This window comes from Calonectris borealis, chromosome 2 (assembly GCF_964195595.1).
Source record: "Calonectris borealis chromosome 2, bCalBor7.hap1.2, whole genome shotgun sequence".
NCBI lineage: Eukaryota > Metazoa > Chordata > Aves > Procellariiformes > Procellariidae > Calonectris > Calonectris borealis.
In genome coordinates, this window is record NC_134313.1 from 167,712,671 (window position 1) to 167,739,231 (window position 26,561).

Genomic DNA, 26,561 nt, shown 5'->3' on the forward strand with positions numbered 1-26,561 from the left:
TTTTGCCACGATCAAGAGATGTTAAATGATTCCTGTATTTCTAGGTACATACACCCATGCACATACAAATATATATTTTGATGGTTACAAGTGTAGGGTTGGATGCTGGAATATCCTCCAACTGTCTCACTATACCGTGCCATTCAAATTCATCCCCATGACTATCCCCCCGGTACCCTGGGTGGACAGACCAAAGCTAAGATCTGTCTTCTACATCACAGACTGTAGCAGTTCATAACCACCCTCCAAGAATAGGAAAACCCCAAAATACGTGAAAAACCATGTTTGTTCTCATTCCCTTCAGGACTGAACACACTCAGACTGCCAGTCATCCAGGCCACATGGTAGGAGAACCCGTGAGCAGCTTTTCGAGAGCAGACGCGATGAGTCCATTCTACCTGCAGAAATCCCACACCGCTGCGAGAAACCACAACGCTTTACCCATGAGATGCATAAGAGAGCTGCCATCCAGCGCTCTCTGCAACATTTGGCATATATAATGACCAAGGGCATCTTCCAAGGCAGTTTCCAGCTCAAGGCAGCGGTTTGACATGGGCTTGTCACAACCGGATGATTCCACAGTGCTGATGGTGTAAATTCATAATCTGAGCATCATGAGAATATCCTGCCTGCAGCTCTTACAACTAGAGCCTCGACCCCTCCACCTCAGTACTGTACATGTACACCCTCACTGTACAGGCATATACAAACACAATACGTCTGACTGTAGCAATAATTATATGAATGGGCAATTAACGACTTGCAGGTGTAAAGGGAAGCACAACAGCTGGGTCTGGGGTTAAGCATCCTGCTGCTTGGTTTGCCTTTGGGACATAGGTTAAGTTAGTCCTCTGAATGTATTGTTTATCCACCTCAAAAGGAACGCCTTGATTTTTGGAAGTGCAGAGTTCATTGGATCTTTTCAATGTGGAGTACAAATTCGGCTACTTAAATCCCTTCACATAATCTCTGGGCTGAAAATAGCTCTCTCCATGGAAAGAAATGGACTGTGTTTGAACATGGATTTTGCAAAGCCTCCAAATCTCTGCTAGTTGATTCCAAATCATTAGCAAGCCATTTAAATTAACACTTCTTTCAAGCACAGAATTGCCCAGTAGGGCTAATGAGACTTAACACTCTTCCTTTCCATTTCCGCTGCCCCTGCATGGAGCTGGTGGTACTGCAAAGCTTGGGTCTGTCTCTGCCTTCTCAACACACCCTGCGTGCCAAGCGCTGGCATCTTGTACACTGGTCCCTGGAGCAGCAGACACAGCAGTAGTTCTCAGACTACTGGGACTGTGTGCTCATCCCTGGAAGCTTTCCCACCCTGCCAGGTAACCAGGTACCTCCCGAGCCTCGTGTGGTGACCTTAGCTTTCCAGCTTCCTCCAGCTTTCCCAAGGGTGCTGCATCTGCCCCTGCATCATGTCTGTGTTTCATCCTTGCTGGGTGCCCGGTTCCGTAGTGCTGTCTTTTCAGATCTTTATTGCTCAGAACAAAGCGTGAGCCTTCCTCTGTGTTGGAGAAATGCCAGGCAGGCAACTAGTGAACTAGCAGGCAACTACAAGTGAACAGTAATTATTCGTATAAAAGACATATTATTTAATGCACATGGATTTTAGGCAGTGAAAATAGATCACAGTGAGAGGTCAATGAGCTTTTCCTTGTCCATAGAGCCAGTTGCACACCTCACCCCCTTTTTAAGCTGGTTTACACCCACTGTTCACATGACTGATAAAGGCTAAATCTACAACCAGGGATGACAAGTCTTCGCTATATATGTCCCTCCTTTCTGCATGGATTAACCCTTTTCCTTTAAAAGCAAAGTGTCTAATGCTCTGGGCCACTCTGAGAAGCTGTTGTGGTTTAACCCAGTAGGCAGCCAAACACCACACAGCCGCTCGCTCACCTCCCCCCGCCCCCAGCAGTGGGATGGGGGAGAGAATCGGAAAAAAAGACTAAAATTCATGGATTGAGATAAAGACAGTTTAACAGAACAGAAAAGGAAGGGAAAATAATAATAATAATAGTAGTAGTAATAATAGTAATAATAATAATATATAATACAATACAATACAATACAATATAATATAATATAATATAATACAATATAATACAATATACAAAATGAGTGATGCACAATACAATTGTTCACCACAGGCTGACTGAAATCCAAGCAGTGATTGCTACTTCCCGGACCATGCCTCCTATTTATATATTGAGCATGACATTGTATGGTATGGAATACCCCGTTGGCCAGTTGGGTCAGCTGTCCTGGCTACGCTCCCTCCCAGCTTCTTGTGCATTGGAAGCTGGCAGAGCACGGGAAGCTGAAAAGTCCTTGACTTCATGTAAACACTACTTAGCAACAACTAAAACATCAGTGTGTTACCAACATTCTTCTCATACTAAATCCAAACCACAGCACTATACCAGTTACCAGGAAGAAAATTAACTCTATCCCAGCTGAAACCAGGACAGAAGCAAAGCTGTTGCATACTGACTTTCACTGGATCCCTCTGTGGATTAAATCAGAATTCAGAAAAACAGGTTACAAAGGCTGGGGAAAGGGAAGATCAGCCAATTGCATGTATTCTGTGTCTATAGAGGTGATGATAATCACATACTGCCAAAAAATGTCTTCCATATGAGGAACTCCAATCACTGCCCAGAAATTCATTAGTGTAAGTGGCTTTGATGAAGGTCACCTAAGAAGTTGGAGGCAAAAATCAACCCAACCATCTTCAATCCCTGCTGTGTGTCCTCTGTGCAAGAGCCATCTTTCCTGGTTTACAATGAGCATAGCATTGCTTTTCTTAGACATGCACCATTATTCTGAATTTGATAGAACACGCGATCACATGTATCTGGAAATTTCTCAGCTTGGCTTTTAGAGCTTTTTTGTATAAGTTCAGTGGTGAAATGGCTTTTCATGACTGCAAAAACATCATTCTTTATAAGACAGAGCCATGATTAAAAATGGCCAATGGCATCCTTTTCCTTTGATCCCCTATGGTTTCCATGGCAAAATGCCAGGACGAGGACTTTTGTGATCTCCATGACATTAAAGCAATTTCCTGTGCAACCAGTTGCATTCACTCCCTCCCACTAGGGATATAAAGTTTGAACTGTGACTCAATGCAATCCATAGAAAGAGTCTGACTGCCCTCAGACGAGTTCAGAAAGACTCTGGATTGTCCAAGGATCACAAGTGAGTGTGGCACAAAGAGCCTAGGCACTGCATCACTGCTGTAATACCATGCACTTTAAAACCTCTTCCAATGCTGACACATGCTCACAGAGGAATCATTCCTACTGGTATAACTCCCTATGCATTTAACGTTTTGTTGGATCATATGAACAAAGCCAGGTAAGTTGAAATGTCATCTCAAAATAGCCATTTCCCACGTAGTGGTATTCTCAGAACCAATTGGCCTTGCAGCCCAAGACCAGACAAGGCAAGAATTTTATGGATATGGCATTAGGTCCCCTCTTACGGTGCTCAGTGATGACCCCTCTCCTAGAGTCCACCCCTGCCCCATCACACCACTGATTGAACCTCTCCCCTTGGAAATATCTCCACTCTGCCCAGTTGAGATCAAAGCCTTGAACCCTTATCACACACAACCTAAGAGTACAGGAACTAACTTGGCATGCCGAAACCAGCCAACAGAGCAACTCTTATTGCACATTGACTGGGACAGAGGGAGGGAAAGAAAGGAAAACAACATCTGACTTGTAAACCTGAGGGTTGGTGTGCTTGATGGGGAACCAAGACCAAGACACTCGAAAGCACACTTCATTGTCCAAACGTTAAGAGGACAATTACCTCAACTCAAAACTTAACTCAAAACTTCAATATCTTGATAGTTAGACGTCCTGGATGACAAACAGGAGCCCTGTCACTTAATATCAGCTCCAAATTAAGGAGAAAGGAGATTCTAAGTGGGTTTCTATCCAAGATGATGTCACATGAGTAAGAACTGCGAGCACCTCATTAGCTCTGGAGAGTTGTCCACTTTTCCAGCAGGTGACACAAAAGTCCTTAGAAACTGAGAGGTGTCAGTGGGAGCTGGACAGTGGCTTTTAAAGCACAGTGATGCCAATATATGATGTGAAGAAAACTAGGGTAGAACGATGTCATACAAACACCCACATATTTGTATACCTTTCCCTTCCTTCCGGCAGGTCCTGACAACTGTTTACACCCCGTTGTCACTTTTTACCTGAATCCACGTGTGAATCTTATTTTACAAAGGAAGGAGAATACTGGCAGTAAGACCCCAATACTGAGTTGGCCACTGCTGCCAAGAATCTGCCTCCCCCAACCCTTACAGATTTACTTCACTGGGATGGCTAATCAATGGCTGTTTCTTATCAACCACTTAACTCTCAGCTCTTTGGCATAAAGCAGTTAGAAGCCATAATATTTCATTACATCCTCTCTGCTCCCAGCTAAAAAATATGGGGATCTGATAGAAACATGGCTTCAGTCTGCAGTGATGAAGGAATTTATTACGTGTAATAAATTTTTGAGTGTAATGTGATTTCTGGTTTGGACTGGGGTCCATTGCAGCCCATCATGTATTTCCCACCAAGACAGTGCCTGTGTCATCTAGTTCTCTGCTAAACTCCAGCCCTCTCTCCTTGTGTCCCATTTAGTTCATAGTTAGGAGTCTAAACAGAGGGCTCCTCGGGAGCTATTCCAGCAAGGCTCTTTGGCTTTTGAGAAAATGCCAAACGTGTTGGTCTATGATGGGAGAAGGTCCACACACATCTCACAGCTCGCAGAGCTCTCCCTGAGACAGCAGGAAGCACGAGGGCAAGTTACTCAGCCTGGTCCTCCCGCTGCCAAAGCCTGTCTGGCCTTGTCCTCCTGGCTGAGTCTGAACTCACCCCTTTTCTGGTTCATGACGGTCACATTTCCAAGGATCTGTTTGTAAAGTAGAAGGTTATTTATAATCACAGTCATTTATCTGATCTGGGGAAGAAGACTGGATGGTTTTCTCCTTTCCTGCTCCCATTACTGGCCAGGCACCAGGAATTTCTGAGAGGTTTACTGTCATTGTAGCCAGAGCTGGACAAGGATAAAGCTTAGAATCAAAATTATAGTCTACACCTCACTTCTGGGCTCTCACCAGCTCCCCCATCTCAGAGGAAAGCTTTGGCTTTCATCAGCTGGATTGGTTATTAGGACTTGTGTGAATAACTGATTGCATTTGTTTGGCTGATGAGGAGTGAAGGGAAGGAAAAAAAAATCCATGGTTTATTTTGGAAAAAAAGCAAAAAAAAAGCTATGGTTTATTTTGAATAAAATGTTAAAACAGACACGTTATGGGGTTTTTTTCCCTGAAAAGAGAAACATAAAAATACCATTTGGAAAAAAAAAAAAAAACAGTGATATGGAATGGAACATTTCACTTCTGCCATTTGAATTTATAAAAAAAAAAAAGAAAACAGGCAAGTTACTCACAAGACAAGAAGCAAAAACAGCACTGCGTCCCTTCCACTAACTCACCTTACAGCCAGAGCAATTACGTAGGGTGAGAGCAACAACGATCTTCAAGATCGAGTCCTTTTACATTGTGCATAGTTGAATTAGACTAATTTATTTACTAGGGTATTAAATAGAAGAAATTAAAATCCCTCAGCTCTTTCTTGTTGCACTGTTATGACTTTCTATAACTGGAAGAAACTGGGGCTCACGTGCTCATGCTCCCCCATCCCTTTCCCCGCCTGGCCAGGTCTAATCACCAGCCTGGGGCGTTGTGCTCTGTTTCAGTAGATTTTGCAAAGGGTACATCTTTTAGATGCACGGTCGTCTTTCCTCGTGTAGGACATTACAGGTTTGTCTAATTTACAACTGAAATTAGACATTTATTCAAGCTAGGAAAGACTTAAGATATTGAAACAAAGCGTAACGTTATACAAAACAGCACAACCCAAAGAGCTGGAGTCTGGGCCACCCTCTCAGAATATTGTATGGGCTAGGTTAGTAACACCTACTGTCTAAAGTGGCAACTTGTAAGTAAAATTAAACTTATTGGAAGGCTTAGCAGAGTTAGTTTATCTACAATAATCTTTCTACATGGGTCATGTTTCCAAAAGGGTGATCAAAATTAATTCTGGTTGCTGCAATGTCCTACTACATCAGCTCACTTCTTCTATGTACATGATGATTAATTTGTATATAGTTTATAATACACATTACTTTTGTGGCAGATTAGAAGCACAAGGGTTGCATCTGTGGAGCTAAGCAGTGGTAAGAGTCAATGGGCACCTTTCCTGACGTCAACAAAAGATATATATAATTCAGCAACTCTCATTATTCAAATACCAATCTAATTACACTGCAGAATGTAAATGAATGGAACATTCTTTTGAGAGCTGCTCAGATCCATAGTAATATTCCAGTTCTGGAAGTTGCCCAAGCCTTGAACAAGAGTGAAATTCTTCAGACTCAATATTATCTGAAATGTTACGGCCTGTTCACAGTGAAAAAGCTTTTTAGGTGTTATTAAGTCAAAGAGCAAAGTAGCAATTACTCTGGCAAGGGAGAAATTTCTAGGGAGCATTTGAGACGGGTTCCAAGTGGATCACACACACTCAGCTAGAATATATCTCTTGTCAGAAGAAAAACAAATCCTTGAAAAAGCAAAGGATTTGCAAAGTGCTGGTGAAGTGTTGTATGGCACACAGGTATGAATCACTTCAGCGACGAAGATAAACGACAGAGTCATCACTATTGTACAGAGAATCTGGCTGCAGAAACTCATTACCAAAGTTTTCTCTTTTCATGAACCAAAAGAAGAGCAAATTAAAAATAATACAGTGCAACTTGGTGAGATGGACAATGCAGATTCCCATTAGTCTAAACTCCCATTTATTCTGAACTCCCATTTAAACCTGTTCTGACCTCCTCAGGTGTGAGCACTTTAGTTAAATTGGTTTGCTTTCTTCATATAATCTTAACAGGGCAGGTACAAATTCCTAGCATCAGCCAGGAGAATGCATCTGATAGACCCCATTCAACCGCAGGCTGAATTTAACCACCTGATGTGGAAAAACCTTCCACCCAACGTCTCTCTCCATAAAGCCGTTGTCTTTCTGCGGAGAGAAGAAGTTGAAAAACTACATTTCATTGCACATAGAGCACCACTGTTTGTTCTCTGTTAAGTGGGCCAGAGTGTGAAAAACTATTGTCAGCTTTGTAAACAGAAAGCAAAGAACAATTGTTATTGTAGTATTGACTTTCTGGGTGAAATTCCTCTCACCCGGTTTTATGCATCTATTATGCTGTCCTGCTTTCAGTTGGGCTAGAGTTAATTTTCTTCCTAGTAGCCGGTATAGTGCTGTGTTTTGGATTTAGTGTGAGAATAATGTTGATAACACACTGATGTTTTAGTTGTTGCTAAGTAGTGTTTACATGAAGTCAAGGACTTTTCAGCTTCCCCTGCTCTGCCAGGAGCACAAGAAGCTGGGAGGGAGCATAGCCAGGACAGCTGATCCAAACTGGCCAACGGGGTATTCCATACCATATGACATCATGCTCAATATATAAGCTGGGGAGAGTTGGCCAGGGGGAAGCTATCGCTGCTCGGGGATGGCTGGGCATCTGTTGGTGGGTGGTGAGCAGTTGCATCACTCGTTTTTCCTGGATTTTGTTCCTCTCTCTCTTTTTCGTTGTTTTCCTTTTCATTACTTTTTTTCCCCCCCTCCCAATTATTAAACTGTTCTTATCTCAGCCCACAAGTTTTCTTATTTTTGCTCTTCAGGTTCTCTCCCCCATCCCACCGGGGGGGAGAGTTAGCGAGCGGCTGTGCGGGGCTTGGTTGCCAACTGGGGTTAAACCACGACATATGCAGTTGTTAATGTCAGAACCACTCATTTGAACTCCTTTCTAGGGAGCTCTAGTCAATGTAGTTAATTCAGTTTAGGGGGAAATTCATCTGTCCAGGTGCAGCAGATAAATTGAGGCAACTGAGAGACATAATACGCTCGAATAACCCCAGATTGTCTGATTTAGGACTTTGGAAGCTAAAAGACAGAGCAGACTTTGAAATTACCGATTCTTCTGTTTGAAAGGGGTAAAATGTCCACCATGCAAAGACCTCCTCTCCCAGAATGCATAGCATGCAAACTGTAAAGAAGGGATTTAGAGATGCTCAGTGGAGGTGAGCTGCTCTGCAAAGGTCTAAAGATGACTACAGAGGCATTGCCCAGGGGAACCTGGACATTCAATTAATGGATGTATCACCACCACCCAAAGCTGTCCTTGACCTTCTGAGACACAGTTACTCTAGTTCCTGTCAAATCACTGAAGACAAAAATTAGTAACAAGTTATTGTGAACAAAAACATGTATTGTGGGAGGAGAAGCCAATAAAAAGATATGGTGATGAAGAGGAAGACATTACACAAACTCATTTCAGTTCAAAGCTGAAGGAGGAAAACAGCAACAATTATAGTTTTGCTTGAAATACATGACAGCACGCCTCACAATATGTCCAATATTCTTTCCTTAAAAATATATGTAATTGTTGTTTGTTTATGTTCTATATTAATATTGAATACAAATTCTTGTAATAAGAATTTTTGGTGACCACTGCATATGGAAACCTTGAGTATTATAACATAAAAATATACTTATGACCAGAAAGGACATTGCTGATGTTAAGAACATAATTACAGTTACTACATTAGCGCTTTGTGAAGTTACCAGTTGTAAGTAAAATATAAATCCAGAATTTTTAACAAAAGTAGAGAAAACATTTGCTACCTCCAGGAATATACTTAAAACTTCTGACCTTGGCTCATTGACAGTACTCTTTAGAATAATTTTTTGGGCAACGTGGGTTCAGCAGAGAGTGGATTTGACCATGGCTCCAGTAAAGAGAGATTAGCTGGGATAGGACACCCACCAGATGATCATTAACACAGTACTTTTCTTTGTAGGTCATAAAAAGTTCTTCCTCTCCCCAAAGATGAAATGAGAACAAACCTGCACTTACATATATTCAGTTTCTTTACTAATGGAGTATTAATTTTTGTTTTTCATGGGGCTGTTTGGGAGGTTTTGGTTTAATATATTGAAATTGCAGCTGTATATATTTAAATTATTTATGCACCCAGACATGTAGACTGTGATTAAGTTTCTTATTTGGTTGTAACACAAGATTAATTTCTTTTGCTGGTTGATTTAGCATGGAGAAACCTTCCCTGCGGGTCTGCTTCACAATAAATTGCTATTGGCAGATAGAAATGTCAGGTTTACTCTCCAGATGGGAGCAACAACAAATCAGACCTTTGCTTGCTTCATTTTTCCTTCTGCAAATGTAGCAAGAGATGTGTGTTCCTCTCCACTTACTCTCAAATGTAGAGTTATATTGGGGCACTTTTTCACATATGAATTTCATGGACTCCAAAACCGAAGCAATGTAGCTCAGGGTCTGTGAAACTGGCTAAGAATGGCAAACTTCCCAGACCCAAATTTCAACTTTACTATTAATCTATTGAAGCTGAAATAATGTTGTTTTGATTTCCTGGATTGCACTTTTAACGTGAAGTGCTCTTTATAGTCACTGGAGATTTGGTCAATATAAGCAATGCACCAGTAATATAATCATTTCATCTCAAGTGGACAGCTAAATTACATCAGATTAACTACACATTAGTAGGACTCTGTTGTGTCTAATGCCACAGGAGACCCCCAAAGTATTGTAGATGTCTACATGGGAACAGAAGATGTAACGCAGGACTTACATGACACACAGATCACTTTGTAAGGACAACTGTACTCCTAGAAGAAAACCCCACAGCATCTATTATGACTCTTCAAGCCTGTGTTTAGGCAGCTGAAAATCTCACCCAAAGTGCCTATTTCTTGCCTTGGATACAAAGGGTTTACTAGGACTATCTCAGCTGGAGACATCAGCAGCGGCGATGTCTAATGCTAGGCCAGGGCAATTCACCCGCTGTTGAATAATTTGATTTATTGTGACTGTAAGTGCTACATAACAAGGAGTCATTTTTCTGTGAGTACAGAATATATTGATCTCAATCACAATTTACTGGTAGTGACACGAGAGAAGTCGGTACAGTCCAAGGGCAACACTATGGTTTCCAAGCTCCCAAACTGAAAAAACTTGGATAAAGCTGCCACTGTGGGAGAAACAGGACCATAGCTGAAGATAAAGCCAAGATCTACGGCTTTTAGGATGTTCACGCACCTACTGGTTTCCTCCACCTTCTCCGCTGCCTCCATCTTCGTGGACATGAAGATACTGCCTTTAGCTTCTTCACTAAAGCTCAAACCATTTGTTCCTGCACCTTCTGAATGATTGTTTGGAAAAGGCAACTAATAACAAGTGCTGCTTGCTTCTGATGGGACAGGGAATGCTTAGCCACTACCACCTGCATTTTCAATATGGTTTTCAGAGCCCTCTCATACCCCTCAGTTCAAGGTGAAATGCAGCTGGTGAGTAACTTGGGAATATATTAATTTTATTTCCTTGGTTATTATTATCAAAGGACTTAAGTGACAGTGCTAAAATTGCATTTTTTCCCATGTTTTATTTTCAGTAGACTATTACTCTTAAGGAGGATGTAAACACTCTTGCACATTACGTCACTGCCCATAACCGCAAGAGACGGCGCGAGGGGGAGGGAAGTGGTTGCTCTCACAGATTATGACCTTGGATAGTCAAGTCATCACACTCAAAACACCAAAGCCAGATAAAGACTTCATGCAACAGAAGAAGGTTTTGTTGCTGGGAGTTTTTCTCCTGGCTCAGTTCCTCATGCTATCTAGGAACGTAGTATGCAAAAGGGTTAGCCACCTTAAGCAGCAGATGTCTTTAGATAGCAAAAATGGCCATAGTCCTGCTTTGCCTTTCCCTGCTGCCTCTTCTCCTCGCAGAAGCCCACTTCAGCACTGATGATGCTTCTCCAAACCAGCTCTGGACTCCAAAAAAACATCACAGGGTGTAACTGCATGGTGTCCACAAAGCTATGGGATGTCAAAGAAGGAAGCACAGATGGGGAAAGGTGCTCCTGCTGAGGGAGAAGCTCACTGTGCAACCTCACCAGTGCCCTCATGGGCATGCTTATGTCTGTGCTACTAAATAGAAGGGTCAAGGGCTCAGTCCCTGCCCCTGAGAGAAATGGCTTAGGACAGCTTGTGTCCTAAAGACAAAAGACAAATTTTTTGATTCGGCAGGAAAAATTTAAATTTTCCATATTGCCTTCCAGGAACTTTTCCACAAACACACCCCCAAAAAAGCCAATCCAACTGGAAGTCAGACACTTGAGATTTAGATATTTCCCATTTTCCCAGTGACTGGTGGCATTTAGAGCAACTTCTAGATCATGCAGAAATTTAAAGAGTGTAGCTGTTAAAGTCTTGACCCAGTGGCTGAATCATGGCTGCTACTAGTGCTAAGCTTGAAATCTAATGGAAAAAAAGAATTAAAAGACACTCCAATACAGAGCAAGCTCGCAATCAAAGTTATGAAAGGTCAACCATGTTTCACCGTTTCTTTGCCCCTCTGTTTTCACTCATCCCCCTGACCCTGCTCTGGGCTCTTGCTGCAGTTATCTCCCCTTTACCCCAGGGCACCTTTTCACAGCATCTTTTGGGAATGTTAGATATTTGTCTACCAAGCAAAAAGACACAGAAACAGGGGCTGTGAAGAGCCATTCACAGATCACCATTCACCTCTGAGATAACCAAGAGTGGGTCCGCGTTTGCAGCAAAAAGCTATTATTTTTTTGTCCTGTTCCAGTCACCAACAAAAAGGAACATTTCTGCTGGCTGGCCAGACCAGCATTGTTTTCTGTGCAAACACCTGGACAAATGAGACCATTTGTCTAAGTCATGGCAGCTGGCTTAAATACGACCTAATGTGCAAACATATCAGATAGCTTTTTATAGGGTAGGTTTTGGTTGTTTTGGTTTTTTTTTTTTAATTTCCCTGAACTCTGTTCAATACCTGGTTCAGACTGAGGAACACAGCATTCTCACTGCTGGTACGGTTGCAAAGGTTCATTTTAAGGCTTCGTTATTAATTCATTTTTCATCCATTAATAATAAAGCCTTCTGAACCACGGACACTGGGATGATCTAGGCACATAGAGACATGCAAAGCCATTCTTTTTTAGTTCACTGACATGGACTAAATGAATGAGTTTTATTGAAGTAAGAGCATTAGATAGTGAATTTTTCCTCTGACTAGAAGGTGAATTAAGGTGGAGAAAGAAGATCTTGACAAGCAGAGGAGGAGCTCTGTTGCAATGAGTCCTACCGCTCCAATGTGATTTTATGGCACTTCATCAAAAGGATTTTTCACTCCACACATGGGTATGTCAGTTATATTAGCCCTCTATAAGACTGTTCCATTCATGTTAAGCAGCACGTACACATCAACATGCTGATTCCTGACTTTTCCAAAGATGTGCACCCCAGATTTACTTTCTCAGAGAAAGCAGACAGACACACCAATTTCTTATGGGTTCCAGAAAACAACATTAAAAACGTACAAGTCCTCCTGTTCTTCAACACCTCAGAATAGGTGTCACACTTCTCTGAGCACCTTTTTGGGATCTAAAAATTTTATTATTGAAATTTGCCTGTTCCTTCTCAATGGAGGGGTCATTCTCACTCTTATCTCTGTAATTTTGCTTTTTCTGTAACTTTGAGTTACAGAAGTTGAGTTGAGATCAACCCCCTGTCCTATGAAAGGATGTCCCAATCCTACCTGTTTCTTATTTAAGTTTCTTGCACGTGACAGTCCTTTCTAGCTCTTCTTGACTGTCAATAGTCCTTTTAGAATCAGTTTTAGCCTATTTTCTAGAGCAGGGAGAGGTACCTTTCACGTTGGTACCACCCCATCAAGGTGTTATTTCTTTAGTAAAATGTTAATAGAATTAGATACATCATTCCTGTCAATTTTCCTCTTTTATCAGGTAAGTAGGTACAATGGACAATAAGTATTTTTTCCACATTTGCTTTTTTATATGCCTGTTTGTTTTTATAGTGTCTCTAGCTTCTTGCTAGGCTGGATAACCATCATCCTCACCTAGCCCTAAAGTCAGCCTTGGATTCCCTGACTTACAAACCCCAGCAACAAGAGCAAATGACAACAACAAAAATATTGCCCTAGGGGAAAAATCACCCCAAATCTTTCAGGCAAAATGATTTTTCTCCCAATACCTGTTTCCCAACAGGCAGAGGGGAAGCTTAAAAGAAAGGCAAATAGAGTATTAAAGCAGAGGAGGGGAAAGCAATAAATAAAAAAAAGAGCAAGATAGTTGTGAAAAATGCCTTTCCAGTACTATGAGCTGATTCTGTCCCAATTAATTTTCTATTTCTGATGATAGACACCTCTCCTGGATTAGTGCACAGGACAGCAGTGATTCCCAAATCACTCAGGATTGGGTACTGGCAGACCTCACTGATCTGCACCCTTCTTCTGAAACCTCAAAATATGCCTTAAATTACACCTAGCTCTCTACACAGGAAAAAAATCTGCCTTAATGCGTCAGAAATGCTTGTTCACATCTGTTGTTTGGGACCTTTGAAAACAGAGTTGGATTAGATCTGGAGAGGTCAGTTTAGCCATCCCTCTGCTACAAGATGTAAATGACAGAAGCCAAATTCCTCCAGAAGGATGACAGACATTTTCAGGTACGCATTTAAAACAGACCAACTCACTGCATTTAAAGGCACCGTGAGAATACGTCAAGTGTGTTGCGTGACACTACAGTGTATTTGGGGCTGTGGACTATGGAGAAAAAACTATTTTCAGGTTATTCAGGCTTCTCTCTAAATGAGACAGCTAAAATCTAGTCATCTGCAATTACAAGAGATTAAACTGGTTGCTCATTTCCAACCCTACAATCTGCAGCAGAATCATGTATCAGTATGGAGCTCAGTGCTATTTCAGCTGCTTTTCCTCATCTCCCCTCCATGCTTTGTGAATGACAGACGGTTCATCATTAGTGCCATGACACTGGACTTCAAAGGATTTACAAGCAGGGATAAATAAACCCAAATAAGCTCCTATTGGGCTGGTGGGGTCTTTGACCTCACACGGTATGCCTGATCTTACTAACTCTAGTGTCATGTTTGATTATAAATGTGAAATTATCTGAAGAATGACCCTGATTCATTGTCACAATTATTATTCTGTTGATACTGATTGTCTACAGACAGTTAGTGGCAGGGTCCCAATGTCCCAATGCATTCAACTTCTGCCAATAAAACATTGCAAGATTGACCATGGTTGATTCTGCTCATCTATCACTTAAATGAGAAGGCACAAGTTAATTGGCTGCTGTCTACTGCTTTTGTTGGGAATTTAATGGGATTGTCGTAGACCCTCCAAATATAGAAATGATTGTAACGTGTGACCAGCTCAATGATTGTAATGTGTGACCAGCCACTCCTTAGAGATGCTTACTCATAGAGTACCTACACAGGCTGCACGTCAGCCTGCCAGACTTCATGTTGGTCTGGGCTTTCACCTTCAGGAACCTCTGGAACCAAAGGGCACAGATGTGTCTGACATCTGCACTGCTTTGTAAAAAATCAGAGGTGTCATTTGAGCATAGGAATTTCAAATCAGTGAAGACCATGTGGAACCTGGTGTCTAGTTTTCCACAACCACAGACAGCCATCACATACATGTCCTTTTCCACAAGGTCCTCACGTGCTGTACACTAGAGACAATTCCCAAAATCTGTCACAAACTTAAGGCTTCTAGCAAAAGATAAAAAGCTACTATAACATGCATAAGAAAAGAGTAAGAGGTATTTGCAATAGCAGGGAAATTGTTTTTAAAAACTTGCAGATGATTCTCGGAAGCCAGTCACACCCCACACCCCAAGAAGAGACAAAAATTCCAGTGATCTTGGCCAATCTGACATGGGAGAAACATCTTTTCCGAATTTCCAATTTGTAGCATGCAATCAGGACACACATGAAAGATTTAATGAAAGTAGGTGCATCAAGTGATTTGGGAATGCAGGCCCAGTTTTGGGAAGAGTTTTCTCTCCAAGGAGTCTGTCCTGGCTCTGATACTGCAACAGTTAAGAAAATAACCACCATGAATCTTCACACCAATGCTTTCTTCATCCTCTCCGAACCATCACAGAGTGTCAGACACCACAGTTTCACTGTAACACTTCTGTAAGTCCATAGCTAGTGGAGATTGAAAGACTTCAATATTCTTGGCATCATTCTGGTCCCATGCATAGATATCTTGATGCTCTAGATTATCTGAGACTTCCAGGGAGCCGCAAGGGATGGTTGCTCCCCAAGGGACAGGCAACCAGAAGCCAAACTTGATGACACATCCATGAGGATTGAAGCCACTGTGCCGGCGAATCCTTTCTCACTTCAACAGACCACCTCAGGAATTCATTGATTTAACCACAAAGCACTAAACTAGCATTAGTCACAGCTGTAGACTCATCTGGAACAGTGACCTTTGGCCTGTCACAAGGGGATGCTTTCTAAGGCACAACAAGCCTTTCCTCCTCAGGTGGTTGAGGATCTAGTCCAAAGTCGTTGGAGAAAATTTGTTGCTTTTTGCTGTCACCAGTAAATGCTGGAAAATGGCCCAAAATGTTTGGTTTGTCCACTCGCTGACCTTGGAGGGTTAGAATGACCTGCGTCTTGGGGATTGACATTTTCACTGAGATTCACTTCACTTAATTTCAGGAGTTTACGGTATTGGTGACCACAACAGAGGTAATTACTTCAGGCTACCTTTATAGTCACTGAGAGGAATAGGCCATGTTAACACGTAGATTATTGACCTTAAAATGAGCTGAATTGCTCTTTAAAACTTCTTATTTCTCTCCACTCTCTGTGAAGGCAGCTTTGAGTGACTTGCTCAGATGTAGATCTTACCCTGTAATCACGTTTGGTCAGCAGCGGTCAGTGATGAGTGTCATCTCCTGACTTGAATGACCTTTATTGCTCTTCTTCCCTTCCTGCCCAGAAGCCCTCATACCCTCTTCCTACACAGACACCCAACTCACCTACCCAGCACTGACGGAACACACAGACTTCATGAAGATCTTTCTCATTCTGTGTGACACTGGTATGAGTGTTGTCTCTATTTGTGCCAGGCTTCACCTCATCCAGCTTTCTACACCTCCTCCTGAGGTCAAAACAAGTCTTTCCATTTATTTCTCTGACTACTGGATTAAGCTCTTACAGTGCTAACACAAGCTTTAAGGTATATACATGAGAGAAGTGTAGTTTCCTAACAAACCTTTGCTGGAGTTATAAATAACTAGATGGTGCCAGTTTAATGCTATTTCAGTATTGATTAGCACCTAATCCACCTGAAAATCTCACCAACAGATCCATTCACAGAGCACAGCAGTATTTAGCAGGATACTAAGTCAAGCCTGACCAGTTTTTAAAGCACAGGAGAAAATAAGCCTTCCCAGTCTCTTTCCCTAGGCACCCGTATGCCACATTCACCATCACGGTGTTTCCCATTTCTCCCCCGCCCCGGCCAAAAAATGTTTTGGCCATGAAAGTCAGGCTGAGAGCAGAAAAGGGACCGTACCAGGGAGCACCGCAGAGATCCTAAACTATTCCTGTTCTGAACCACCACCTGGGCACGGCTCTCTTTCTCTCCCCTGAATACAGATGGAGCTAAGAAACTCTTCTATCAACATAGTTGCCCCATAAAGCTGCCTAAATTTAAGCCTACAAATATGCCCCAAATCTTTTAATAAATATACAACAGGTATCACTACTTCATACTATGCTCACCTCATTTTCCTTTTTTGCTCATAAGTTTAAGAATTTGGGCTACATTATTTTCAATCCTAGTTTTCCTCTTGAGACTAATGTTTTTAGAGAGAATGTGTTTCTAGAATGGTTGGGCAAGTTCCAATAATGAGGGCAGCTTTTTCTTTCTTAATCTTCCAATCTGTTTCTTTGAGGGATTCCTAGTCCCGCCGCAGAAAAGGGATTAGAGCCTGAAGGGTGATTGATGCCGCAGGATGGCGGTTCTGTTCTTTCCATCTCCTCCTTTTTACAGGCTAAGATATTACCAACTGAAACGATTGCATTTCAAAACCACTTTTCAAGTTGCAAAGTCAAACCTGCAAAAGTTAGGCAATGCCAGAATATGAAGCATACCTGTCTGTGTTGGGCCAGTATGCAATAAATAAGAGCATACCTGTCTGTGTTGGGCCAGTATGCAATAAATAAGAGCAGGGGCTTCACATTTGTATGTGTGAAAAGGAGACAGACATTTGAGGAGCCGCCCAGCGATGCTGGCAGCACAATCTGTCCATGCACTGAACCAAGCAGGTGCAGGGAGAGGAGAAACTGGAGTTCGGAAGCGCCTAAGGCCAGTATTTCCAAACTCAAGGGCCGTAAATGAGTCACTCTAAAGGATATTACTCGGAGGACCTGAATAAACATTTCATCTCTCTCTTCCAGCCTGTTTTGTTGGATTTAAGCCTGGCTTAAAAAATGGGAGTTTGACAATCCCAAGAAGAAGGCTAAGGAACAAATACTCCCACATCTGACTGCTCATGCTGCCTCCGAGGTGAAAACCGAATAAACGAGTTACAAACCAGACCAATTCATTTACATGCTTTTTCTGCCTTGCGGTGAGCCTAAAAGAAAGGAGGCATTGCAGAAGACTGGAATGAGTGATTGCACTGCCTGCAAGGTTGAACAAAGCTGGGATCCCTGGGTCTGTGAACTATTTGCTGCTAAAAGCAGATAATATAAATATAAATATATATAAAAATATATATAAAAATATAAATATATAAAAATATAAAATAAGCATAAATATAAATAAGTATAAGTATAAATATATAAATATAAATAAATCATGTAAACATAAATATCATGTAGATTCAAAGCTGTACCAGGAGGAGATTCAGGAATCAGTTCATCAATCCTACATGTAACAGCACATGAATTTTTCTGCCCATTTCTGAAAAGTTTGGGTAGAAAATAAAAAAATCTTAATCCATGGAGAGCGGGGGGTGCCCTACTTCATGCAAGGTTAGACTTCTTCATCATGACGTATTCTGCCGGCACTGCAGACACCGTAAAGACAGCTGAGGGATGCCGTTCATGCCATCCAGCTGTCTAAGCAATATGCTGCATACTGTTATGCCCTGTGTGGTCTGACAGTGCAAAGAGGGTCCCGAAAGCACTTGGAATAAACAATAAGGCTACAGCTATTGCAATAAGTGAAATGGGTTTGGGATCTTTCTCTGGCTCTGAGGCCAGCTGGCTGGGAATGACCCACTGCTGTTTTATTAAACTCTCCTGGTTTCCAAAACATGAGGCTCCATCTAAACTCTTCATCAGGAATGAGCCACACTAGCTTCCCTCGAGAGATCCCCAGAAATTCTTTGGGAAAGTGCTATTTAGCCCAGGCACAAGGCACACCAAGGAGTATCATAACAATTTCACAATATAGATGATCAATTCCAGTGTCTGGGAATGTTCCCTGGCACTTTGTAGACATAACCTCAAACGTTAGCAGTATTATGTAGGTGGTTAAATCCTATCTGCAAACCTGGTTTTACCGTAACAGGGTCACAGGTCAATGTACCAATGTCGTTGTGGTCTTTGCAGTGTAAATGTGTCTGGATAAATGGAGACAAAAGTTGAGAAAAATGGGCTTGGACAAAAAGAGACTCCTTTTGCCAGAGTGGCAGGACTTGCTTTGGAGAAGGAGCTGCAGAGCTTCAGTGAAAGTCCTCAATTCACTCCATGCTGCTGTCGTGGTTTAACCCCAGCCAGCAACTAAACACCACACAGCCGCTGGCTCACTGCCCCCCTCCGGTGGGATGGGGGGGAGAATCAGAAGAGTAAAAGTGAGAAAACTCATAAAGACAGTTGAGATAAAGACAGTTTAATAATTGAAATAAAATAAAGTAAAATAGTAGTAGTAGTAGTAGTAGTAGTAGTAGTAGTAATAATAATAATAATAATAATAATAATAGAATGTACAAAGCAAGCGATGCACAATGCAATTGCTCACCACTCACCAACAGTCCCTGAGCAGCGATCGCTGCCCCCCAGCCAACTTATATACTAAGCTTGGCATCATATGGTATGGAATATTCATTTGGCCAGTTTGGGTCAGCTATCCTGGCTACGCTCCCTCCCAGCTTCTTGTGCATTGGAAGCTGGCAGAGCATGGGAAGCTGAAAAGTCCTCGACTTTGTGTAAGCACTATTTGGCAACAACTAAAACATCAGTGTGTTACCAACATTATTCTCATACTAAATCCAAAACACAGCACTATACCGGCTACCAGAAAGAAAATTAACTCTATCCCAGTTGAAACCAGGACAGCTGCTTCTCTACCAATGTTAAGATGCTCATCAGGTTTAATACAGAGATGCAGCACAAAACTTGCAAGCTGGAGATCTCAAAGTTCTCTTTGAAGGAGGCCAAGACTGCAGCCCTTTCTTTTACATATAGGGAAACTGAGGCTTGTGCAGAGACATGGAAAAAGGCCATCTGACAAACAAGTGAAAGAGCAAGATATGAGCCCCATCAGGTCATCTGAATCATGTCCAAACCTGTTCATCATGCTGTGTCTCCATCATGGCTCAGTTCTCCGAGTGAAAGAGTAATTCCTGCAGTTATGAACAGCTGCTTGCTGTATGGTTCACGGCGGGGGGAGGGAGGGAGTTTTTTCTTCATTCTGGGATGCTGTGGAAATAGAGAATGAGGAAAGGACAATGAATTAATATGCTCTGATCTCTTTTTCAAGTGCCTCTAACAGCTGCCAGGCCCTCCTCCTCATTTTGGACTCTCAGCCAATATCACTGCACCTCTTCAGCAAGGAGAGAGCAGCCTCTTCTGCATATTAATGTCTTACAGCTTCTAGATGAGCCAGGCTGTGGTGAGGAGACGCCTCTCGCAATGTGCTTTTAATTTCTATTATGCAGAAAGGGCGATGTGCCGTGCAATCCGCCGGGAGATCACCTCGGTGGATCCCCCTGAGCACAAAGGTTCAAAAACAATCTTGGCACTGCAGAAAAGTGCGCAAAGCTGCAGCATGCACCAAACCCAGAGAATGTATTTGCTGCTTCTGCTTGGCAAAAAATTCTCCACGTGCCATGTTTGCAACGGAAAAATAGTCCACGAGGGCAATGAAAGCACCCAGTGCTTCCCTCTTTCTCACCTGCCATGGCTACCTCACAACTCTCGCATCTGAGCTATCATTGAAAGATTTCAGGTCATCATATTTGCTAAGGAAGCACTTTTGGTAAAAGGTAAAAAATTGTCCAAGATTATTTACTAAATCGGTGGTAGATCTAGGGACGCCTGGCTTATTTCCACTACTTGGCATTTAGCTTCTGGTCTGATTCTTACTGAGAAGTCTACTCTTCGGAAAAGTCATGGGCAAATTGGCAATGCAGTCTATGCTTATGCTCAACAAGGTCAACCACAAAGCAGATTATCTTCTGTACCAGATAATTTTATTTTAGGACAGAGCAGCTTTCTTCACTTCCGAGGCAGACACAGAAGGATTATGGACTAAAGCCAGCATCCCAAAATCCCACTTGACCATCCTGCAGGAGATCTCCCAGCGTTGACATACCTGCCTTACTTTGGATAAGGACTACCACAAACACAGATTTGTTCATTCATTTCTTCCCCACTATTGCTGAGCACATTAAAAAGGCCACTGCTGACTTTTTTTCTGTGCTGTTGATAAAATTTTGAAGCAGCTGCAGCTTCCCCACTCATTCACAGACCTGAGGCTGAGGTAATTGTGCTTTTACTGCTGAGTTTGGAAATCCTCTTTGCTTCCATTTGAGCAGCGGAAATGGTTCTTGCTCCTTCAGCCGGTTGCATCCGTCGCAAGGCACAGGGGTTTCATGAAGGGCAGGAACGTAAATGAGATTATCCACGGGGCAGCTTTTACAGACAATGGGAAATCAAATGTGCTCTCTCCCAAGGGAAAGCAGGTGGCTTTTTGGGGCCCAGGCCTGATTCTGTGTGGAGCCAAGACCTCACAAAGCACTTCAGTGCTTCAGTAAAATGCTTTGACATCAGTAACCGTGTTACAACTCTCTCTTCATCTGCTGTGTTAGTAAATTTATGCAACAACATCAAATGTCTACAAGTGCTGAGAGTGGTGACAGCCTGCTTAGACCCTCATCTCTGGCCCAGGCACTGGCTCCCCAGCGCAGGAGCTCGTTCACTGGTGGGACTCCATCCTCCAAGTGGTGCAGCCACATCCCAGACCTCTTCTAGCAGACTCAGTGCGAAGCAAAGCCTGCTGTGCTGCTGAAATGACCTACCTTGCTGTTGCATTTAGCTGGTTCGCTCTCAATCTATGCCAGCCCCAGGGACAAGCAAAGAGGACGTGAGAAGTCCAGCTCAAGAGGTTGAGTTCCTGAAACCTGGGATTCATCTCATTTAACCGCACAGCTCTGAAAGACAGACATTAAGTCTACTGACTTCATAGGCCACCTCTGGACCAGAGGAGAGAGGTGCCTACCTGCTAACTCACAACAAACTCTACCAGGTCTCAGCTGGGGTGGTTGAACAGTTCTCCAGAGGCATCTGCCTCCCTCTATTGACTCTAGCAAGAGCTTGGAACTCTAGCAAATTAGGTTGGGCTAGATAACAAGGTCATTTAACAGATATAGACGAATCCCACCCAAAATCATCAACCTGTTCCCCTTCTTCCATCCAGTCTTGGAATGTACTATTTGATTTGCATCCCAGACTAAGGATTCAGCCCTGTGGGACACAGTTCAGGAAAACCAAAGATGCTTTTTTTATGAGCTGTTTCCCAGGCTCCTGCATCTGAGCTGTGCAGCAAGGTTTTGGGAAGTGAAGCACATGTTTCCTGAGAAGGATTTTTAATTGGGTATTCTTTAAATGTTTCTTGGGTTCATTTTTCTGCTTGTTACTGCTGTCTATACAAAACTGTGGTTGCAAGAGTGAAAAAAAATTAGCCATAGACACCTGATCAGTTAGAGAAATTGTTGTCACAGCTAAACTGGGTGAAACAAAGCTGCGGGCAGGTCAAGAAAAGTTCAGACAGAGCAAGCCTGACGAGCCTGACAAGCCCCCTGAGGCCTTGCAAATTCCGTGCAAAGCTTATGGCCTTTTAGTAGCGATGGCAATACTGTATTACAGGGCTACATGGTTACATACCGGGCATCTTTTCCCTGTAATTTCCCTATTTTGAGCCTTCCAGATCACTTACTTTTGATGATTTTTAATCAAAACAGACAGTTCATGGAGGTCAGCTGCGGGCATGGCGCTAATTGGAGCTCTGGCTGAACTTGTCAATGACGGCACTGGCACCTCAAAAGAACATTTTGGCCAAGTGGAAGCTTAAAAGCTCTCAGTCCACTCCTCATGCTTTGTTTTGAACCAAGCATGGTCACAGCAGGGAACCCTGTCACACAATATTACCACAGATCTGTCTGGATAGGTAGATCACAGCAGACAGATAGGTCTATCTGGTGTGACTCATCTAATGAGATGTAGAGCTCTCCATCCAAGTCCAAGTTCCTCCTCTCAAACGTGCTATGTTAATGGAAAACGAGTCTGTGTGGCCAACATTGCGATTCAGCCTATCTTGGTCAATCTACATGGTGCTGCAGTGTCCTCTGTGGGCTTCCTGGCTTGGGTGCACCCCTAATTCCAGCATCTCTTCATGAACCCTGTCTTGTAGTGTTGTACTTTGCCATGCCATGAATTTTTCTCATCCTCTTGAATGGGCAACAGAGAACATTATCTCTGCTGCTGCCCTCAGATAGTGAGAACTCTCATCTAGCTCAATTAGCAGAAGACATGCTTTAGAAGATAATACAGATATCAAATTTAGCACTGACATTTCCTCCTCTATTTATAGTTTCATTCATTGAATTAATGGCACTCACTTTTTCCTTGGGTGATTAGTGAGCTCTCAGCAAGAGATATAGCATATAAAAGTGCTCACTCAAAAAAAAAAAAAAAAAGAAGCCTAAAACCTCTCTTGATTTTTCACTCCAATATTTATAACAATGAATCTACTTCCATCCGATTGTCAAGCACCCAGCTGTAAGTCTGGTAGCTAAGCCACACAAGGGCATTCAGATTGCTGGCCTGCAGGTTTTAGACTGGGATCAATCTTTTAGCCTCACATAGCTTAAGTGAGAGCTTTACCCACAGGGACACTGCCCAGCCTCTTTCCTGGGTATATTTTTACATGAACCCCAAGCCAGCAGATGGTTTCCCAGCATGCGAAATTAATCAGGTTGTGCAAGGAGATGATTGAAAACCTACTTTATCGAATCCAGAAGGGCTATGTTGGCTTCTGAGGTTGTACATGTTGCCATCGGCAGAGAACAAGTGCTTTTACAAAGACTTTCTTCATGGAATTTGAAGCAAGTTTCTACAGCAAAATACCATATCCTGCAGGTAACAAAGTTAATTTTGAATGAGGCAGCTAAAATACATCTGTCTGAAATGGCTTTGGGGTTTGCCAGCATCTGACTATATCCATCAGGGGTTAAGCATCAGCTGAGCATTAATTTTGATGACCTTGGTTTAAGGATAAATTAACCAACCTGATCTGTTGAGAATGCACCCCGTATCATTTTCCAAGGAGCTCATTAACATTTCCCTCCTTTACCAGGTAGAGAAATTGGAGTCATAAAGAAGCAGCACAACTAGTTAAAGGTCACCCAGTGGCCAAAGGTCAAAAACTGCACCTTCTGCACCCTGGTCCAACCATAGCAGTCTTTCCAGTTATAAGGCAGAAATGGTCTAGGAGGAATGCCTGATGAGTCTCTCCATTGGCCTCATTAGGATTTGGATCAAATATCTAAAAGCTAATCTTTCTATGTTCCCCTATGAAGCTATGCTTTTAAATGATTCATATAACTGAGGTGCATACGCTAAATCTGCAATGCTGCAGGCATCAATATGCAAGTGTTAGAAACAGCTCTTTATTCAAGCAACCTGGGCAAAACCCTGATCCTCCTATGAGAAAAAAGAATGCTAAAGAAGCTGCGATAAAGATGATACTTTTAAGTACACATCTAAAGAAAGGCAGAATAATTTTGAATGTATCCGTGCCCTCTATTATTCACTGGAAAAGGTTTCATCTTTTGTGCATTTGTAAATATACTCGAGTCCATGATTATGCATTGTCATGACTATTTTGTGATGAAGTCATCAATCTGAGCTTCTCTGGAATTAAGCTGAATTTTGCAAGTGAATTCTTTGTTAGAGAAAAAGTTGTAGAGCTCTCTCTTCCTTCTTGTATTTAGAGAATCAGCCATATTAAAGAAAAAATCCACTGAGTTAATCCACTGATGGTTTGACAGCCCAGCCTTCCAAGCCTTGGAAAGCCTTGGTATCTTAATTCATACACAAATATCACCGGTAGGCAGCATTGTTATGGACATGATCAACGCTTTTGAGAAACAGTCTTAGTTCTGTCCACACAGAAGGGTCTAGCGCCATTTGAGATGTTTCAGGGTATCTCACCAGGCTCCAAATTGCTCCAGAAGGACACAGGTCTCTCATTGCATCTGCACCATAACTTCCATCCTCTTATGGATGCTTTGGATGCCTCCAGATACCTGTTCTGAAGATCTCAAAGAAGACGAGAAAACAAAACTATTATTATTATAATTTACAGAAGAAGGAATGACTAATGGTGTAATTTGGCAATTACATTAAATGTTGGTCCTGAAAGAGGTAGGTATTAACATCAGATCTCTCCAGATTGTGTTCTGTGCTATTGCTAGAAGCAAATCCTTCTTTCCTCTCAAGCTACAAAGATAAACCCTCCAAAGCAGGTTGGTGCACTGGAGAAGTCTGACCTGAGAAAAAACAGGACAAACTCTCCAGCAACGTCTTTACGAGCAACCAAACACTAGCACAGGCTCACCCATATACTGTCAAACCTTTAGAAAGGCTCTTGTCACAGTTTTGACCCAGGGCAAATTGTCAGCACTTTCCCAGCCATTGTCCAGGCACAGGAGTCACCGTGGGTCAGGGACCATTTGCTGTTTCACTAAGGGACGTCCCCTGTGCCCATCTGGAAAACGAACATACTCAGCTGCCTGAACAAGGGCTATGTCCATGTTGGCATCATGGCTAAAAACTCATTCCAGACCCAAGTATAAATACAGCCAGTGATGTCATTTTAAGGTTGTCGTGGTTTAACCTGGCAGCAGCCAAATACCACGCAGCCGCTCGCTCACCCCCCCCCCGCTGGGTGGGATGGGGGAGAGAATCAGAAGGGTAAAAGTGAGAAAAACTCATGGGTTGAGATTAAAGACAGTTTAACAGGGAAAGCAAAAGCCGTGCACGCAAGCAAAGCAAAACAAGGAATTCATTCACCACTTCCCATCGGCAGGCAGGTGTTCAGCCATCGCCAGGAAAGCAGGGCTCCATCACGCGTAACGGTGACTTGGGAAGACAAACGCCATCACTCCGAACGCCCCCCTCCTTCTTCTTCACCCAGCCTTATATGCTGAGCATGACGTCATATGGTATGGAATAGCCTATTGGCCAGCTGGGCCAGCCGTCCTGGCCACGCTCCCTCCCAGCCCCCTGAACATCTGGCAGGGCATGGGAAGATGAAAAATCCTTGACTAGTGTAAACATTACCTAGCAACAACCAAAACATCAGTGTGTCATCAACATTATTCTCACACTACATCCAAAACACAGCACTATACCAGTTAATAGGAAGAAAATCAACTCCATCCCAGCCAAAACCAGGACAAAGGTCTAGAGTCCCTTCAGTCTGGAAACTCCAGGGAATACAAAACCTCAAAAAGGGTTTGCACATATCTCTGGCAAGCCAGGCAGACCTGCCTGGACAGGCAAAAACCCCACAGATTTTTTTCATCCTAATTTCAACAGCAGGAAAAAGCAAGCTTATAGTTGCATCTTCAAATAGAAGTTTCTGGCACCTAAAGCAAAATATGCCACCCTCCCATATACATGCAATAGCACAAGTCAAAGAGGGGAAAAAAATACTTATATTTTGTAAGTATATAGAATAATATGAAGTTCTACTTATACAGTAGCTTTTCATCAGCTGCAACCCACAGCCTCTCATTACACTTATTAATAGAGCTCCAAAAGCATTGCTTTATCAGCTTGCTCATAATTCAGAAAGAAAAAAAATCATTTCAGGATAAAACAAATTCAGGGTTTTTTTCAAAATGTAAAGGTAATCAATGGTTCAAAAGCATTGTTTGGAGGTAAATAACACTTTCAGTCTCAGCTTCAAATGTTTTAAGGATTTTTTTGCAAAGGGCTTTTTGCTTAAATGGCACTGTTAGAATTCAAAATTCCATTCAAATCAAAAAGCTGAAAGATTTAATTCTGAAAAGCAGGAAAAGGGGCAATTTAAGTGCTTCTCAAAATTGCTGTTTGTCCGATTTCTACACAAATACATTGACAATACCAGCAATTAGCATTCTGGTGGCTCTAAATCTGAATGTTTCCCCTGGAAAAAGTTTTAGCCATAAAATGTTGCCCAGTTTTTCACTGCACTGCTCCCTGCCTAGGAATATA

The 26,561-nt window shown here is 42.4% G+C and overlaps 1 long non-coding RNA gene across 1 annotated transcript in view; it reads right to left on the reverse strand.

The window, feature by feature from the left end:
- The window catches only part of LOC142079675 (uncharacterized), an 88,796-nt gene extending 63,033 nt beyond the window's left edge, over positions 1–25,763 (reverse strand). Inside the window, exon 1 of the long non-coding RNA XR_012672752.1 lies at positions 25,377–25,763. This is a non-coding gene — a long non-coding RNA (uncharacterized LOC142079675). The remainder of the gene's footprint in view (positions 1–25,376) is intronic.
- Between the last annotated feature and the right edge of the window lie 798 nt (positions 25,764–26,561).